Here is a 20860-nt window from a genome sequence, read left to right as displayed (position 1 = left end):
GTCCAACTGGCTTCCTTTCCGGAAGGAAACCTAAGACCATGTCCTTTGTCATTTTTGATGAAGAGGGAGGGTGGCCCCATCTGGACTTATTTATATATACTAATTATGTTCATATGATCCATAGCTTCCCACGTTATACGTGGGCCTCATCATTTTGATGTTTAGCTCATACATGCTATGTATCTTTTATTATAGTCATTTTGTTTATGTACACAATAATTTCCTCACAACAATTCACGGATTAGTTGATGTGGCCACTAGTCTTCTGGCTAAGGCCAGATCGATCAAAGAAGGGATGTGGCTAGTGCCGTATAGCGATGGCTTGACTTACAAAATAAGTTTCTGACCGTAGTTGGCTTCAATAGAGATCCTCCGATATTCAAATCAGAAAATTAAGAAATAGAGGGAAAGAGCAAGTATTAGGAGAAAAGTGATTGCATATCTTGAGGGTCTCCTTTGGCACTCTATTTATAGGCGAAGGTGGAAGTGTCATGAGATGGAAGAAGAATCAAGTTGCTAGTCTTGCCTTATTAGGCGAGATATATTTGTTATTTTTTGCTTTATCTAGAGAGGTACATTGTTATCTTCTTCCTTATCTGCTTTTGGTAGCCTGTCATGCAAATTTTAGGATTTTTTCAACTGGCGTAAATCGAGCAACAACATGAAGTATAAAACTTTTCTGAAATATCTACTTGGGTTGGTCACAAAGATACCTCAAGTCGGTCAGGACTTAAAGATCAGCCAACCTATGCATGTAGCATGTCGGCTTTAATTGAGGTAAGATTTTTTCCTTGTAGCATATGTCCTTACTCTCGAGTTCAAGCTAGAATTAGGTCGGATGAAGGGAGTATATCAGATCAATTCTCTCAATCCTATAAGAGATGTCACGTGTCACCCCCTTGCTCCTTCAGATGAAACATCATGCCCCTATTTCACACCAGATGAAGCATTGCATTGTTTGATGGTCTATCAGTAGGAGATTGGCTTAACGCATCAAAAAGCACCAGATGTCAGTCATCCAGCGAAGCTAGCTAAACCGGCACCCCATCTATGCTGTCTAAGGGCTTCATAAATAAGCCATCTAAGGGAGGTCGGTTCAGCCAACCGGATGATACCAAGTGGTGGCCATCCAGCAGGCCTGGTTGAACCGACATTTTATTTGAGCCGTCTGGAGTTTCTAAAAATAACTGTCATTTTCCTCTCATATTCACCTTTACCACTTTATTATTCTTGCGCTCTGAGGTGGTGCGACTTCAGGCAAAGATTTGACATTTTCTTTGGCAATTCTCCAGCAATCTTTCCCGGCTCTAGTAGTCTCAGGTTGGGTCCAGCATCATTTGCTAGTCTTCTAATTCTCTTCTTCTTTCTTTAACTTTGATTTTTTCTTCTTTGTTTCTACCTTCTCTCTTTCTATCTCTTCTCCCCCTTTTTCTTTTTATTTTGGGATAGGTGAGTCAGGGAGCTCGGTGGGGAGCTAGTCCTCCGTCTCTTCTTCTTCAGGATACAATGTTGACGTCGGATATAGGGCCAAAGAGGAGGTCTTTGTATCTTGACATTTTCAGTGTGTTGGGTGCAGACAACCTAGAACTATTTCAGGCTTAGTTTCAGATCTTGCTTGAGTACATACTGGAAGCCCTAAGGTCAAGTGGTCAGATTTGCGACCCTCGTTCAGGTCAGTTCAGACTTTATGAGGAGTCCTTCCATTTTGGGCATAGGCTTCCTCTTCATCCTTTTTTTATATAACTAATTTTTCATTTTCTTGATATGTCATTGAGTTCGGTACCACCAAACTCATAGGATTTTATTTGTGACTTTATAGCTATTTGTTTCTTGGCTGAAGTTTAGCGAAATCATGGCCCTATTTAGGACATGCTTCACCATCAAAAGGCACCCAATGCAAGTGATTGGTAATACATCTCTTCTTGGAGAAGAGTTCCTCCTTTTGTCTAAGGTACTCCTTCCTCCATCCATAACTGGAAGGAGAGATTCATTTTTGTTTCTTGTTCTTCAGTTGAGGGCTGAGGATTTATCTCTTGAACCGACCTAGAAAATCAGTCCTTCGAGCTCCAATATTAGGGGATGAAGAATTTTGATGCTATAAAATCTTGATCGAATATAAAGTTTCGCTGCATGTTGAAGGAGTTATTGTTGAAGCAGAAGCTCTCCACTATGCGAACACTGAACTCCTAGAGCATCCTCCTTGGAGAATGTAATTACTTCCTCAGTTTTTTGCTTCTTAATTGGAACTACCAATCTTCCCACTGTGCCACCGACCTGTCCCCCAATGACGATGTTTATGATTCTAATGGCAGGTCAATTCTCCATAGTTTCTTCTTACTAAGATGGTTCAGTCGAAGGAGGTAACTTGGATGGAGCTTCATGTTGTCCTTTTTGATGCTTCAAGAACCTATCTAGTCACCCATGCCGAATGAACTCTTCAATTTTATCTTGTAGTTGGATACGTTCCTCGATGTCATGATTGTGATCCCAATGATATAGGCAATATTTGTTTGGGTCACATCAGGTCAGTAGGGCTCACATCCTCCTTGCTCTTAATAGCTGTTCTTTTATCTCCATCAATATCTGCACCTTAAAGGCATTCAGAAGAGTAAAGTTGGTGAACCTTCTTGGCGGTGACATGTTTTGCCGACCTCTGGGAGAAGCCCATTGCCATCGATTTTGAGATGGGGTTCTGGATCATTGATCCTAAGGGGAGTCCTAGATGGTCAAGAAGTCCAATGATCCTCTCACCTCGGTAAGCCCTCCTAGCTTTGTGCTCTTCCCTTCTTTCTTCGACTTTGACCTCAATTAGAGTGCCATGCAGCTTGTGAGCCTCTTCAATGTTGGTATATTTTTTCACCGAGACTAGCATCTCAGCGAAGTCCTTTGATATCTCTTCTGAAGCGAGAAGAGAAACTAACACTTCTGGAGCCCATCCTTCAGTGCAAACATTGCAACTGATTGACCAAGGTCATGTATCTCAAGAATGGTTGCATTAAAACGGCTCATGTAGGCTCAAAGGAGCCTCCTTCCCACTGTTTGATGTTCACTAAGAAGTTCGATCCTCGATTTTGTCTCCTACGGCTGACGAAGTGAGCGGTGAAAGATCGACTGAGTTGCTCAATGGTGTAGATGGGATTTGGCTTCAAACTAGAATACCAGTATCGAGCTGCTTTTCATAAAGTAGAAGAAAAATCTCAGCACAGTATTCTGTCTATGGCACCATGCAAGAGTATCAAGACTTTGAAGCTTTCGAGATGACCTATAAGGTCAATTGAACCATCATAGGATTCTAGCTGCAACATTTTGAAGTAAGTGGGGATCGGTTCCTACATAATCTTCATGTTAAATGGTGGGTCGGTGTTGAAGCTGAACTCACCATCTTGAGTAGGGGCCTCGTTGCGTAGGGCTTCAATTCACTGATTTATCTTTTGGAGCCTTCGATCCGTGTTGGCATCTCGGACAGTGTAAACTTCTAAATGCCGAGGTGCAGATTGGCGTGATAATTGGCCCGAGTAGAGTCTTTCTTAGACTGCAAAGTAGAGGACCTTTTCCGAATAGGGATTTTAGGCTATGAGAAGGAAGGAAAATCATATTGGTAATCTTTCCTTATTAAGTGAGATACACTTATTATTTCCTACTTTACCTAGAAAGGTATGTCATTATCTTTTTTCTTATTTGCTCGCAGAATTCTAGAATTTTTCCAGCTGACATAAATTGGGCAACAAAATCAAGTATCAAACTTTTCTAAAATATCGGTTTGGATCAATCACGAAGATACCTCAGATTGGTAAGACTAAAGATCGGCTAACTGAGGCATCTAATACAATGGCTTCAATCAAGATGAGATTTTCTTTTCCGCATCAATTGATAAAAAAATAAAGAATCAGCATTCTCACTTTTTTTTTCTTTCCGTCTTGCGCCATATTCCGCTTAGACTTTTCCCATTTGCACATCCGACTGGCTTCCTATCCGGAAAGGAAACCTAAACCATGCCCTTCGTCATTTTTGATGAAGAGGGAGGTTGGCCCCTTCTGAATTTATTTATATATATTAATTATATTTATACGATCCATAGCTTCCCATATTATACGTGGGCCTCGTCATTTTAATGTTAGCTCGCACATGCTATGCATCTTTTGTTACTTTCATTCTGTTTATATGCACAATAATTTTTTTTTATGATAATTTATATGTTAGTTGATAAAAAATAAAATAAAATACGGCATCAGACAATCCCAATAATTTTTTATATTTTTTTATATATTTATTTAATAATCGATTCCACTTGAAACCATTTATTTTTTTCGTTACAGTCTAGCACTTGAAACCTTGCCCCTCAGCCTTGGGAACGATGGTTTCCGGATTTAGGTCTTTCCAACGGATCACGCCTTTATTCCTGGTCCTCCTCTCGTCGGCACTTTCCACCGGCCTGCGTCAGGCTGATAAACTGTAGAGAGATCCAAACAAGATCTAATTAACACATGCTAATTACTCTCGAACAAAACAAATCTTTGAAAGAAAAGGAACATAAGATGACAGACATGAACGTCGGGTAATATTCGATAATGAGAAGGAGCTCTAATTAACACATGCTAATTACTCTCGAAAATATCTCAGCCGAGATCCCAAGCGTGTATAAATTTAGACCCAAAACCCGGGTGCAACCTCACTGGCATTCCTTTCCTCCACTCGGAGATACACAACTTCCTGCAACCTCATGGTTAGCCCGTCCACGCGTCTGTCTCTTTGACGATAAGATCGAGCTAGACTTTGAGCTGCAAATTAATTAATATTCCTAACTTGTGCATTTGTTCTTTGTCGACAGACGGATACGTACTGGATGGACAACATCGGCGCCATATATGACCGTGGGGGTGGCAGCTGCAACACCGGTGCGAGCTTTTCGCAAGGCTTCAGAGGTGGGTACAACACCGGCGCCGCCTACGGGAACGGTGCATCAGGCGGCCACAACAAGGGCGCGACCTATGATGGCTATGATGTCTGGGGCAGCAACAACCTTGGCGCATTCTACGATCCCAGCGCGGGAGGCGGTCACGGCAACATCGGCGCGGTCTACCGTGGTGGCGCAACTGGAGGCGGCAACGTCGGTGCCTGCTACGGAGGCGATCCTCGCCGTCTTGGGGTTGGCTATGGTGGTAGACCGAACCACCAACGTTAACGGCGGGCGTGAGCTAGTCTGGAACGAAGTTGTCGTTCGATCATTCGACCGATGCCCATGTTAGGAAGTCGGTTGAACGAGCCCATTGAGTGGTACAATCTAGTCGTCAATTTGAATAGTCAGTAAGGCATCGAGAAAGAAGTCGGCCTTCTGATGAGGTCGATCTTGGCCTCCGAATGACTTCTGATGAGGTCCACCTCGGCCTCCTGATGAAGTTAATCTTAGCCTCTCAATGAAGTTGGCCTTCGAATGTCTTTTGATGAGGTCGGCCTCAACTTTCTGATGAAGTTGGCCTCCTGATGACTTTTGATGAAGTCGACCTCGACCTCCTGATGAAGTCGGCCTCTGAATGACTTCCGATAAGGTCGGCCTCGGCCTTCCGATGAAGTCGACCTCAGTCTTCCGATGAAGTCGGCCTCCAGATGACTTTTGATGAGGTCGATCTCGATCTCCCAATGAAGTCGGCCTCGATCTTTCGATAAAGTTGACTTCGAATGACTTTTAATAAGATCGGCCTCAGCCTCTTAATGAAATCGACCTTGACCTCCAGATGAAGTCAACCTCCAGATGACTTCGTGAGGTTGGCCTCCTTGTGATGATGTCAGCCTCCTCGCAAGGTCGGCCTCCAGATGACTTTATGAGGTCGGCCTCCTAGTGAGATCGACCTTCGGATGACTTCATGAGGTCAGCCTCCTTATGAGATCAACCTTCGGATGACTTCATGAGGTTGACCTCTTTGAGATGATATTGGCCTCCTCATGAGGTTAACCTCCTTATAAGATCGGCCTCTGGATGACTTCTAATGAGGTTCGCCTCGACCTCCTGATGAAGTTGGCCTCGGCCTCTCGATGAAATCGACCTCTGGATGATTTTTGATGAGATCGGCCTCAGCCTCCTAATGAAGTCGGCCTCGGCCTCCTGATGAAGTCGACCTCCGAATGACTTCTGATGAGGTCAGCCTCAACCTCTTAATGAAGTCAGCATCAATCTCCTGATGAAGTCAGCCTCCGGATGAATTTTGATGAGGTTGGCCTCAGCCTCTTGATGAGATCGACCTCCGAATGATTTCTGATGAGTTCGGCCTCGGCCTCCTAATGAAGTCACCCTCCATCTCTCGATGAAGTCAGCCTCCGAATGACTTCTGATGAAGTCGGCCTCAGCCTCCTGATGAAGTTGGCCTCTGGATGACTTCTGATGAGGTCGACGTCGGCCTCCTAATGAAGTCGGCCTCAGCCTCCTGATGAAGTCAGCCTTTGGATGACTTCTGATGAGGTGGGCCTCGACCTCCTGATGAAGTCGGCCTCAACCTCTCAATGAAGTCGGTCTTCGGATGACTTCTGATGAGATCGACCTCAGCCTTTTGATGAAGTTGGCTTTGGTCTCATGATGAAGTCGGCCTCCAGATGACTTCTGATGAAGTCAGCCTCGGCCTCCTGATGAAGTCGGCCTCTTGATGAAGTTGGCCTCTGGATGACTTCTAATAAGGTCAGCCTCAGCCTCCTGATGAAGTCGGACTCGATCTCTCAATAAAGTCGGCCTCCAGATGACTTCTGATGAGGTCGGCCTCAGCTTCCTAATGAAGTCGGCCTCCGAATGACTTCTGATGAGGTCGGCCTTAGCCTTCCGATGAAATCGACATCCAGATGACTTCTGATGAGGTCGATCTCGGCCTCCTGATGAAATCGACCTCGGCCTCTCGATGAAGTCGGCCTTCAGATGACTTCATGAGGTCGGCTAAGCGATGGATCTACCCCAACAGGCGCCAATGTTGTCGTCAAGAACTCGTAACTTGAATGGATCGATCTCTGCTCTTGCAAGCGTGAGGTATTGTCTGCTTTGATCTCTGGCTCATGACATGAGATCTCATAATTTTATCCTTTGGAAGGCATCTCATAGGAGAGAGAATATTCGATTCCTCATAAGCTAGACTCCTGTTAAATCACAACCGATGTGGGGCTAAAGATATTGTCCTCCTACAACATTAGACTTTGAAGTCAAGGGGAAGTATGTGTACACAGATAGGAGGTGGTTCCCATAAATAGTGTCAATATTACAGTCAAAGACTCATAGCTCAGATGGATCGATCTCCGCTCCAGTCTACATGCATGAGATATTATCTGCTTCGATCTCTGACCTATGGCATAGGCCCTCACAATTAGTTTTGCCCTTTAAAAGGCACCTCATAGGAAGAGAATATTTCATTCCATATAAACCAGACTCTTCCTTAACTCACAACTGATGTCGGACTAAAAATGCCATCGTCCCACAATAATATCCTTTGATAAAAAGTATTATTATTATTTATTAATTTGTAATACTTATTTATAAATAAGAAGTGGAGAAATATAAAATTTATATAATCTTTATAATTTATAATTAAATAAATATTTAATTTAATTTAATAAATAATTTTATAAATTAATTGTATAATAATATATTTATTTATATTAATGATATAAATAAATAATTTATTTATAATTAAATTTAAATATTTAAATTAATTTTATACAAATAATTAATTGAAAAATGGTGAAGATAAATAAAAAATAGAAGATAATTTTAATTATTCAATTATAGTCATAGAAATTATGTGCTGGAATTAAAATAATTAGTAATAAAATTTAATAATATAGGATAAATAATATAGATAAAATAAATATATATATATAATAAATGAAAAAGTGAAGAAGTATTAAGATTTTATCAAAAAGTTAATAAGGGATAGCTTTGTTAATATAGAAATCCATCTCTTATATGCTCTATCTATCTTTCCTTTCGTTCTTCTAATCTAGGACAATGTAAAATATTGGATTCGGATGGATAGACAATCTTTCTTTTTTATCCATCTTTCCTAAAATTTTTTGAATCAAATTATAAATAGAGGTCATTCATCCTCTCAATCCTATCAATCTTTCTTTTTATAGCTCCAATCAAATATAGGGTTAAAGTGAGCAATGGATGATCTAACGGTGGATTTGAGCGAACGAAGGTGAATCATTCTTTTGCACCAAGGATATTGCATTGATGAAGAAGCTACCAATAGAAGCAAGGGGTGGCAAAATCCAAAAATTAATCCTCCAATAATTTAAAAAAAAAGGAAAAAAAATAATCCGACTAAGCAAAATATCCTGCCCGAACTTTATCCAACCCTGTAATGAATCCAACGATCTAAGCTCAAACATGACCTAATTCCAGAACTTCTTCATCTGAACACGATAAAGGCCATGTCAGGTTCATCCAGGCAAGGTTAATTTAGGCGGGATTGGAAGCTTAACTGTAAACATATGAGCGAAATTTTGTTTGCTCGGGTTGGGACAAAGCTCCACGGGACTAGCTGTTAGCCTTGATGGGGTTGGCTTTGGATTTGGATCTATCTTATGGAAGCTCAGGCTTGGTTCAGGTTCGGCATGTTGCTCAGCTTTCAACCTCATGTGGTGTTGACATTTTTTCTTTTTTTGGACGGGAGGCCAACCTGTTGATTTTGTTATATATTTTGGTTCCCCGTCAAATGTTACTGCAGCAGGAATCCATCTCCAGATGTGGCTAGCTATGGTTGGGAGGAAGTATCAGCTTCTCTGAATGTGACATGCATTCAGCTGGCTGGGCCGCAACGTTCTCCCATTTATAATTCATCACACTTCCCAGAAATCAACTACTGTGGTACTCCTTACTTCTTTGTGTGTTTGGTTTGTTCAGCACCAATTAGTTTAATGTTTGTATTCAGCACATGTACCAGCCTTTTGTTTGCATTTCCTTGGACTCTCTGTTTGTTAATTATTATTCTCTTAATACCATTATGTTGGTACGTGGTTTTGTAATGCTGACTCATGTAGTGTAAGCCCTGAGTAGTATTCTACCAAAAAAAACCAGAGGCCAACCTAAATTACCGCTTCGCTGGGTTCAATCTGAGTTTTAGCCCAGCCCTGGTGGTTAGCTCAAATTAAATGCAAGCAGATGGAGATTTGTGTAGATGGGTGTTGCTCCTTGGATTGATTTTGATGATTACAAAGCATTTGAAAGGGTACTAATGATTTTCGCTTGAAAAAGACTTATTACTTTCAGGAATAAAATCGTAATTTTACCAAACTCTGATTTGAAAGCATCAAGTGCTAGAACAAAAGATTTATGATCTATTGGTGAAAATTTTATAGTTTTTAGATATATATTTTGAAAGATATCCATGTTTGAAAATTTGAGTCGACCCCATGAGTCGACTCATGGCACAATGAGCTGTTTGGCACGCAAATTTTTTTGACTGGCACAGTCTTGGCACAGTCTGTGAGTCGACCCCATGGATCGACTCTCAGGCATGAGTCGACCTATGAGTCGACCTTTGCTGTTTTTAGGCCAAAATAACAGAATCTTTATTTTCTGCTATTTTTCCACAGAGGTCGACCCATGAGTCGACCCATGAGCATGAGTCGACCCATGAGTCGACCCCTGTGACGGGAAAGTTCCGCAACGGCTAGTTTTTAACCCGTTTTAAGTGCTTTTAATACTCATTTAATGTGGTCTAACGGCTCTATTTCAGCCCAGATTGTTCTCCACCATTCCTTAAAGTTATAAAAGGGACAAAAAGATGGGAATCAAAAATAAGAGAGATTTTTGAAAAGAGGATTTCAAGCATACTTTTCAGCCCTAAGCAAGAGCTCACTCAAAGCATTCAAGAAGCTTTTAATTCAAGCTCACCAACTCCTCAAGTGCACATTCAAGTCTCCAACCACCTTGAGGAAATCGAAAAGAGCCTTTTTCTCTTTGAGTAAAGTGTATTTAAAGCCTCATTCGCTCATTAAAGGAGCTTCTTTTGTATTTTCTGTGCTATTGATTGTTATACTCTGTTTGAGTTATTGTTTTTGTTTTGGAAGGATTCCAAAACAAGGGAAGGTTGATCCGAACCTTGAATCGGAGTGTATTGGGTTGGCTTGTACCCGAAAAATAAGTGGACTAGCTTGGGATAGCTAGAGTCAGAGTTTTCGATGAGTGTATTCAGGTTGAATACTAGTTAGTGGATTGGAATTCTCAAGTAGGAGCTTGAGGAGTGGATGTAGGTGCAAGGTTGGCACCGAACCACTATAAATCCTTTTGTTTATGTTGTGCCTAATTGCTCTTCTTTAGAACTTCTTTATTCTCTTGCATTCTTGCTTTTAACTATTAGCTTTGAATCAACTATACTCTTCCTATTTATTTATTTAGCTATTGTTAAATATTTTTCATAAGACATAAGTTAAGTTTAAAATTTTTAGAAACCCAATTCACCCTCCCTCTTGGGTTGCATAGCTGGGCAACAAGTGGTATCAGAGCCCGGTGCTCTAACCCTACTTTGATCTAACCAATCAAAGAGCTAAAGATCTATGGCAACTCAAGTTGGTACTTCTCTAGCCGAGGGGCAGTCCACTAACCGACCTCCACTTTTCAATGGATCCAACTATACCTATTGAAAAGCTCAGATGAAAATCTTCATTCAAGCACTCGACTATGATATGTGGAGTATCATAGTAAACGGCCCTCACACACCCACTAAAATTATTGATGGTGTGGAATCAGCCAAACCTGAAAAAGATTGGGATGAGGTTGATAAGAAAATGGCCCAACTAAATGCTAAAGCTATGAATGTCTTGTATTGTGCTCTTAATGCAAATGAATTTAATCGCATTTCAACTTGCTTGTCTGCTAAAAAAATATGGGATAGATTAGAAGTAACCCATGAAGGAACTAATCAAGTAAAAGAGTCCAAAACTAACATGCTCGTACATAAATATGAACTTTTCAAAATGGAGCATGATGAATCTATAACTGAAATGTTTACTCATTTTACTGATATTATAAATGGTTTAAAGAGTCTTGATAAGTCCTATTCTAATAGTGAGCTTGTGAGAAAGATTCTCAGATCCTTACCAAGAATTGGGAAGCCAAAGTGACCACCATCCAAGAAGCCAAGGATCTGAACATTCTATCCTTGGAAGAGCTTCTTGGATCACTGATGACACATGAGCTGAGCATGAAACAACATCAAGAGGAAGAAGTCAAAAAGAATAGAACAATCGCCCTCAAATCCATAGCTCAACTAGATGAAGAAACTGATGACACTGATAATGAAGAGCATGATAAAGAGATGGCACTCATTACCAGAAGGTTCAAGAATTTTTGAGAAAAAGAAACAAGGAATGAGGAAGAGGTCACTCACAAAAGGAGAACAGAGTAAAGAAAAGGATAAAGACCAACCTCTTATCTGCTATGAATGTAAGAAACCGGGACACTTCAAGTCCGAATGCCCACAACTGAAGAAGGGTCCCAAGAAGTACAAGAAGAAGGCTATGATGGCCACTTGGAGTGGGAGTGATGACTCAAGCTTCGAAGAGGAAGACTCAACAGAACAAGCCAACTTGTGCCTTATGACACATGAAAATGAGGTAAACTCCAAAACTCCTAGTGACTTTACATTTGAAGAACTTCATGAAGCTTTTTATGATTTAATTGATGAACTAAAGAAACTAGGGATAAAGAACAAAGATCAAAATCAAAAAATCAATCTTTACTGAAACAAAATGAAAGCATTTCAATTGAAAAATCCACCCTGCTTCAAGAAAATCAAAATTTAAAGAATAAAATTGCCAAGCTAAAATCAATAGTTAAAAATTTCACCTTGAGTTCTAATAACTTAATATGATTCTTGAAAATCAAAAGGCCGTGTATGATAAGGCTGGACTTGGCTATAACCCCTTAAAGAAATAAAAGTATTTAAAAAATATCTATGTAAACTCTTCAAGTAACAAGTTTTCTAATATTACTTGCTTCAAATGTGGTAGAGTAGGATACAAGTCATACACTTGCTTCTCTAACAAATCTGTAAACTCAAATGTAAAGAAAATATGGGTTCCAAAAGAAACCATTATGACTAACCAAAAAGGACCCAAGAAAGCTTGGATACCTAAAACAAAAACTTGACTTTTGTCTGCAGGTGTGTCTACATCCCAAGGAGGAAACAAAAATGATATCTTGATAGCGGATGCTCGAGATACATGACTGGTGATGAATCCCAATTCATCACACTTGACGCTAAGAATGGAGGATGGTCACCTTTGGAGACAATGGTAAAGGAAAGATCATCGGTATAGGTAACATTGGTATCACTCCCTCCAAGTACATTGAAAATATTTTGTTAGTAGATGGTTTAAAGCATAATTTACTAAAATTAGTCAATTTTGTGATAAAGGATATAAAGTTATTTTTGAATCTTCTGTTTGTATTGTAACTAGTCCTATTAATGAAGGCATTAAATTTGTTGGACATAGACATGGTAATGTTTATATGGTAGATTTGAATGATCTATCCAAGATAAACATGCAATGCTTAGTATCTTTGAATGCCAAGATTAATAAGACTAGTTGGCTTTGGCATCGTAGACTTGCACATATTAGCATGCATTCACTTTCAAAACTAATTAAGAAGGAATTGGTTCTTGGTTTGCCAAAATTGAATTTTGAAAAGGATAGAATCTGTGATGCATGCCAACTAGGTAAGCAAACAAGAGTTTCATTTAAATCTAAAAATATTGTTTCAACCTCTAGACCTTTAGAGCTATTGCACATAGATTTATTTGGACCTACTAGAACTACTAGTCTAAGAGAAAAATGATATGATTTTGTAATTATTGATGATTTCTCTTGTTTTACATGGGTTTTCTTTTTGGCACACAAAGATGAAACTTTTTAAGTTTTCTCTAAATTTTACCGAAAAGTCACTAATGAGAAAGGATTTTCAATTCAAAATATCCGAAGTGATCATGGAACCGAATTTGAAAATCAAAAATTTGAAAAATTTTGTGATGAAAAAGGAATATGCCACAATTTTTCAGCACCTAGGACACCCCAACAAAATGGGGTAGTAGAAAGAAAAAATAGAACCCTAGAAGAAATGGCCCATACCATGCTATGTGAAAGCAACCTTCCAAGATACTTTTGAGTGGAAGCTATTAACACGGCATGTTACATTTTAAATCGTGCTTTGATTAGACAAATTTTAAAGAAAACCCCCTATGAGCTTTGGAAAGGAAGAAAACCTAATATTGTATATTTTCATGTTTTTGGTTGCCAATTTTTGTGTTAAATAATGGTAAAGAAAGACTTGAAAAATTCGATGCAAAATCCGATGAAGTGATTTTTCTTAATTACTCCTCCTCTAGTAAAGCTTTTAGAGTGTTTAACAAGAGAACCTTAGTAGTAGAGGAGTCAATACATGTTGTCTTTGATGAAACTAACGATCTTCCTTCAAAGAAGAATGAAGGTGTTGATGATGCAGATCCTCTTATAGAAGGGATAAAGGAGATCACTCTGAAAGATTCAACAATTCAAGATGATGAGGAACATGAAGACAAACAGGATGAGGGAGGTGAAGAACAACCTCAAGGTACAAATGATCTACCCAAAGAATGGAGGTATGTTCACAATCACCCTAAGGAGCTAATTATTGGTGATCCTATGCATGGGTAAGAACTCGTTCTTCACTTAAAGATGCATTCAATCATTTTGCTTTTGTCTCTCATCTTGAACCTAAAATCATTGAAGAAGCTGAAAAAGATTATAATTGGATTAATGCAATGCAAGAAGAACTTAATCAATTTGAAAGAAATAATGTATGGACTTTAGTATCAAGATCTAAAAATTTTTTAATAATTGGCACAAAATGGGTTTTTAAAATAAATTAGATGAACATTGAAAATGTAATAAGAAATAAAGCAAGATTGGTTGCTAAAGGTTATAATCAAGAAGAAGGAATTGATTTTGATGAGACCTTTGCACCTGTTGCTAGACTATAGGTAATTTAAATTATGCTTGCTTTATGAAATTTAAATTATTTCAAATGGATGTCAAAAGTGTCTTTTTGAATGGATATATTGCTGAAGAAGTCTATGTAGAACAATCCCCAGATTTTGAAAATCATGCTTTTCCTAATCATGTTTTTAAATTAAATAAAGCTCTATATGGTTTGAAACAAGCACCCAGGGCTTGGTATGAAAGGCTAAGCAAATTTTTACTTAATAATGGTTTTTCAAGAGGTAATGTAGACACAACCCTTTTCATTAAAAGAAATTAAGATGATATATTAGTTATACAAATATATATTGATGACATTATTTTTGGGTCTACTAATGAATCTCTTTGTCAAGATTTTGCAAAGCTCATGCAGGGGGAGTTCGAGATGAGCATGATGGGAGAACTTACATTCTTTCTCGGACTCTAAATCAAACAAACAAAGGAAGAAATCTCCATCACCCAAAGCAAGTACACAAAGAAATTACTCAAAAGATTTGGAATGGAGAACTCCAAAGCAATTGGCACACCCATGAGCCCTTCATGTAAGCTTGACAAGGATGAAGAAGGTAAAAGTGTAGACTTAAAATATTATAGAGGTATGATTAGCTCTCTACTATATTTAACAGCTAGCAGACCTGATATTATGTTTAGTGTCAGTCTTTGTGCTCGATTTCAATCTAATCCTAAAGAATCTCACTTGAATGTTGTTAAAAGAATCCTTAGATATTTGAATGGTACTCAAACTCTAGAATTATGGTACTGTAAGGACTCATTAATTGATTTAATAGGATATTCAGATGCTGATTTTGCTGGATGTAGATTAGATAGAAAAAGTACTAGTAGAACTTGCCAATTTCTTGAAGTTAACCTAATCTCTTGGTTTAGCAAGAAACAAAATTCGGTAACATTATCTATGGCCGAGGCCGAATATATTGCAGCCGAAAGTTGTTGTGCTCAAATCTTGTGGATTAAGCAACAACTCGAAGATTTTGATATCAAACTTAATGAAACTCCCATAAGATGTGATAACACTAGTGCCATAAATCTTACTAAAAATTCAATTCAGCATTCTAGGTCTAAACATATTGAAATCAGGCATCATTTTATAAGAGAACATGTTCAAAATAAAGATATAATTCTTGACTATGTTTGTACTGAAAAATAATTAGCTGACATCTTTACAAAGGCCTAAGTGAAGATAGATTCTGTGAAATTAGGAGAGAACTAGGAATCCTTGATCCATCTGCTTAAATATCTCTCTGATCCCAAGGGATCAATGTCAAAAACTCTTTGAACTCAATTCTCATCATTTCTCTTGGGCTTAAAAGCTCAAAATTATCATTCTCATAATTGATCATTGAGAAATATCCTTCTCCTAAAGTTTCAAATTTTTTGGAAATTGTTCATCATTTTTTCTGAATTTCTGTGAGCCATGAGTCGACCCCTAGGGTCGACCCAATGGCAAACTTGTAGTTTTGGCCAAAATCCCACGGGCTCCTTTTTATTGAAAATCCATTCTTTGAGCCGACCCATTCCACCGTCTTCTTCCTCCCTCCAAAACCTTAGGTCTCCTTTTCTTCCTCTCCAAACCCAAGTCCTTCCCCCAAGATTCTTCTCCCATCACCCCTTACACCTCAAATCGACCCTTAGGAATCGAGCTCTTTCCTTTTTCCTCCCTTGATTAGAACGGATTGAGCGTGCCCTAGATTCTATCCTTCTCCTCCAAATCGGGGTATTACTCCTCCAAAAATCTCTATCCTTCCCCTAAAATCCCTCTATCTCTTCACACATTTGACCTCATAAGACTCTTGCTTGCTCTGGTGGTGGAAATGGCTCCAAAAATAAAGCTCCCACAAAGAAGGAAGTCGGTCTACGAGTTGGAAGAAGGCGTGCGCAGGAAGAGACAGGCTTCTCAGATCTCATCAGCTTTCATCCCTGTTTCGGCATCTGCTCCAGGTTCTTCTCGGTCTCCATTAAGCCCCAGTAAGATTCTCTTATCTGATAGAAAGGTAGAACTCGAAAAAAATGTAGATTTCAGATTTTTTGAAAAAGAGGGGTTCTCCATTGGTTCAAAAATCAAAGATCAAGGTTGGGGATACTATTGCTCACTTAAAGAAATTACTTATGTGGATTTGATTAGGGAATTTTATCTGAACTTGAGCTATGGCAATGGAACAGTAACATCCATTGTTAAGGGTATAGATATCTATCTAGATACTATACTTTTGAGAGAAATTCTTCATTTACCCTGTGAGGGATACTCAAACATGGAACTCCCAGTCAAAGAAGAAGGAATTAATGTGATTCTAGAAAGAACCTTCTCGGGAAGCCTAAACAAACTAGAGATCAAGATCCTTTCCATTGAGATGAGGATACTACATCAAATGATAACAAAGCTTTTCTTCCCTAGAAATGGTAGACATGACCTCCTCTCAGGCCGAGACATCTGCATCATGTTTCATGTGATTATCCAAACCCCCCTAAACCTCCCAGCATTAATGATAGAAGCTATGAGGGAAACCCTAAATAGATCCAAAGCACATATGCCTTTCGGTATGGCCCTCACTTTGGTATTCAGGAGGTTTGGAGTTAGTTTTGAAGGGGAGACAACAGCTAGGCTTTCTCACTCTGACACCATCAACCAACATATTTTGCACCGCATGGGATTTACTAAGATAGATAGTGGTTGGACTAAAGGTGTAGAAGAGAGAGTTAAGGACAGAGCTGAGGTAGAAGGTCCTTCATCACCTCTCCATGATATCAGGGCAGCATCTTCAGACATTCAGTTCATTTCTGATCCCGAGGCTGGCCCATCAGAGTCTACTAGGAGGCACACTCCAGTCCAGCAGTCAGACAACAGAGCACATCTCTCAGAGATCAGATTGGCTGATGACCAGATAGAGATGATCTCTCAACGTGTGGCTTCCTTACTTTCTCGACAGTTGGGCACTTCAGCTTTTGCACAGGGATCCACATCACATGATGTATCTGATCAAACTTTGATCCCTCACATCTCCACTGTCTTCCAGATGATTTCAGTTCCGTCAGTTTGCATTCAGCAGCTTGAGGGTTATATATTGAGACTGACTGGGAGAGTACTTGACTTGCAGGAGAAAGTATTAGCTCTGGTACATCCACAGCTACAGGAGTGCATCACTGAGGTCTCAGACCTATCTACCGAGGCTGCCAGACTTAGAGGAGTCTTGGAGAGTAGATTTGATTTTCTGAGGAGAGAGATCAGAGGCTCCAGTGAGCATGCTTCCACCTAGTTCACTGCACTGCTACAGTCTGTTTCGAGAGTCTTGAACCTTCTGGATACCATCAGACTCTCTCTTGCAGTTCAATCTGTTGCTTCTCAGCCTTCAGGATCATCTCACCCACCCACTCGTGCCGGCACCTCCACTCGTGGCAGAGGCAAACGGGGTAGAGGTCGAGCCCTTGGTCGTGATCCTTCATCTCCTCACCCCATCTCCGATTTATCTAACTCTGATCCATCCAATCATGATCTCTACTAGATCTTTGTAGTTAGTCTTATCTTTAGTTTCATTCTAGGATCTATCTTTTGAGCCATGTAATGATGTTGACTGATTGACTTTTGTATTTTGGTATATGTATTGGAACAACTATGTGGTATCAGTCACTTTTTGATTATATATATATACTCTTTGACTTTCAATGAATGACCTTCAAATTGAGTTGCTTTTAATTATGTGCATGCTTAAAATACTATGAATTGCAATATGCTATCCATGATATCCAATGGTATATCTTTTCTGTTTGCTGTATTCAGGGGGAGTAAAACAATACGCAACTAAGAACAAGCAATAAAGAAGGAAGCTAAAGAAGTAACATTAGTAAAATTAATTTCATCAAAAGAAAGAAATAGAGAAAATATATTTAAAAAAGAGGGAGTAAACAATTTTTGTTGATGCTGTCAAAAAGGGAGAGAAATTAAAGAATCAAAAGCAAAATGTTAAGCAATTGAGAAATAAGTCAAGAGCAAATTTTCAAATTCATAAGCAAAGAGCAAATTTTCAAATTCTTAGGCAAATTCTGCTCTGATACAAAATATTCTGCTCTGATACCGAAACCAAAGAATCAATCTTCTTTTCAAACAAATACAGTTATAAGTAATTTTCAAATTGATAGCAAATTTTTTATTTATCTTCAAACTACCTATGATGCATTTCATTCCAATACATGGCTATAATATTCAAATAATGCATCTTCATAACTTTGAAATTCATGCTCAATGTTTCATATATATGCTTTTGCTCAAGTATTTTGTCATCATGAAAAAAGGGGAGATTGTTGCTCTTTGGATTGATTTTGATGATTACAAAGCATTTGAAGAGGTACTAATGATTTTCGCTTGAAAAAGACTTATTGCTTTTCAAGAGCAAAATCGTAATTTTACCAAACTCTTATTTGAAAGCATCAAGTGCTAGAACAAAAGATTTGTGATCCATTGATGAAAATTTTATAATTTTTGACATGTATTTTGAAAGATATCCATGTTTGAAAATTTGAGTCGACCCCATGAGTCGACTCATGGCACAATGAGCTGTTTGGCACGCAGATTTTTTTAGCTGGCACAGTCTTGGCATAGTCTGTGAGTCGACCCCATGGGTCGACCCCCAGGCATGAGTCGACCTCTACTGTTTTTAAGCCAAAATAACAGAACCTTTATTTTCTGCTATTTTTTCACAGAGGTCGACCTATGAGTCGACCCATGAGCATGAGTCGACCTTTGTGACGAGAAAGTTCCGCAATGATTAGTTTTTAACCAATTTTAAGTGCTTTTAATGCTCATTTAATGTGGTCTAACGGCTCTATTTCAGCCCAGATTGTTCTCCACCATTTCTTAAAGCTATAAAAGGGACAAAAAGGTGGGAATAAAAAATAAGAGAGATTTTTGAAAAGAGAATTTCATGCATACTTTTCAGCCCTAAGCAAGAGCTCACTCAAAGCATTCAAGAAGCTTTTAATTCAAGCTCACCAACTCCTCAAGTGCACATTCAAGTCTCCAACCACCTTGAGAAAATCGAAAAGAGCCTTCTTCTCTTTGAGAAAAGTGTATTTAAAGCCTCATTCACTCATTAAAGGAGCTTCTTTTGTATTTTCTGTGCTATTGATTGTTATACTCTGTTTGAATTATTGTTTTTGTTTTGGAAGGATTCCAAAACAAGGAAAGATTGATCCAAACCTTGAATCAAAGTGTATTGGGTTGGCTTATACCCGGAAAATAAGGGGACTAGCTTGGGATAGCTAGAGTCAGAGTTTCCGACGAGTGTATTCAGGTTGAATACTAGTTAGTGGATTGAAATTCCCAAATAGGAGCTTGGGGAGTGGATGTAGGTGCAAGGTTGGCACCGAACCACTATAAATCCTTTTGTTTGTGTTGTGCCTAATTGCTCTTCTTTAGAACTTCTTTATTCTTTTGCATTCTTGCTTTTAACCATTAGTCTTGAATCAACTATACTCTTCCTATTTATTTATTTAGCTATTGTTAAATATTTTTCATAAGACATAAGTTAAGTTTAAAATTTTTAGAAACCCAATTCACTCAACCTCTTGGGTTGCATAGCTGGGCAACAATGGGAGGTGGAGATTGTAAAATAATGGCCGCATATATACAAAAAAAAGTAAAATAGTTGCCTCCATTTGATTATTGGAACAGTTTTGTCACAAGAAAATGACCTATTATCTGACTATAGATCCTATCACAATATTTTTTTGTAATCAAATATCTATAGACAATGCAGTTATTATACAGTTGTTATCCTTTTCTTAATTATCGCAACATAAAATGGATATGAAAATATTATGTTACTTTTAGAATCTTCATGATAATAAAATATAAAGGTTAATGTAACAACTGATACATATACTGAAATATGTATTGGCAAACTCGAGTGAATATTAGGCTAACTTTTGGCCTTTTTCTTTCGAGAAATTTATTCTTTATATTTTATGAGATTTTTTTTTTTGTTTTGATTTAACACCTATCCTTTTGTGTGTCTTTGTATACATGGTAGTGCCAATTTTAAGGTTAGATTGGCAATTGACAAACGTGCAAGAAAATAAAATGTTGAGGGTGGTCGTATAGTACATAGCTACTGCATGCTTGAGAAAGTATAAAACTAATTCCTTCTCCTCCTCAATTCAAAAATAACTGGATATTTTTAAAAAAGCAATCAATTATGGAAATACAATCAAATAATTTTTTTTTTTTTTTTTTTTTTTCGGGGTTGGTGGGTTTTGTGGGGGGGAGGTGGGGGGTGTGGTGGGGGTGGGAAACCAACATATAGAATTAAATTTGGAGGAGAGATAGTGAGATACACCCACTTAGCTTTACCGGTCGGCCTGTTGATTTTTTTTTTTAAAAAAAAACCTAAAACATTATACTTATTTTTTTAAACTTCAAATAGATGAATTGTGTTTTGTCATAAAATTATTAATAAATGATACTATCTTTAGACAACATAACTCCCTTTTGACAAGGTCTTGTTAGCTCACCCCATGAACTAACTGGCATGGTAGCGCTACATGCAATCTCTAATGAAGCTTGCTGCAAAAGCTGCATGCAATCTCTAAGAAAACTTGCCGCAAAAGCTGCTGCAACGTATGGGATCGTAAAACCCATATCCGGACAATTGTCGGCTTGACTCGGCATGGGCATTCAAAGCATCTCTTTCTCGCTCACATGGGCCAGCATAAAGCATCTGTGAACCACTACTACAATAAACAAACATATCCAAAATAGTCGGCCATTATAAGATTCGATTCGATAGCTGCTCGCAAGGAATCGAGTCATCCACCTGGCATTCCCTTCTGCGAATTGGCATCTCGATCGGGGAAAGAA

General features: G+C 38.6%; 1 long non-coding RNA gene across 2 annotated transcripts; it reads left to right on the top strand.

The window, feature by feature from the left end:
- Positions 1-243: 243 nt before the first annotated feature.
- Positions 244-5243, top strand: LOC140851786 (uncharacterized). 2 transcript variants are annotated; one of them, XR_012134539.1, is made up of 3 exons: positions 244-1672; positions 1820-4723; positions 4829-5243. It is a non-coding gene; the product is annotated as an uncharacterized lncRNA (long non-coding RNA). The 2 variants fall into 2 exon arrangements; XR_012134540.1 differs by lacking the exon at positions 244-1672 and having other exon boundaries at positions 1926-2209; positions 2313-4723; positions 4829-5242.
- Positions 5244-20860: the final 15617 nt, after the last annotated feature.

Source organism: Elaeis guineensis, chromosome 9 (assembly GCF_000442705.2).
Source record: "Elaeis guineensis isolate ETL-2024a chromosome 9, EG11, whole genome shotgun sequence".
In the NCBI taxonomy this organism is placed as follows: domain Eukaryota; kingdom Viridiplantae; phylum Streptophyta; class Magnoliopsida; order Arecales; family Arecaceae; genus Elaeis; species Elaeis guineensis.
The sequence above is the reverse complement of the archived record's forward strand: the minus strand, read 5'-3'. Positions and strand labels throughout refer to the sequence as shown.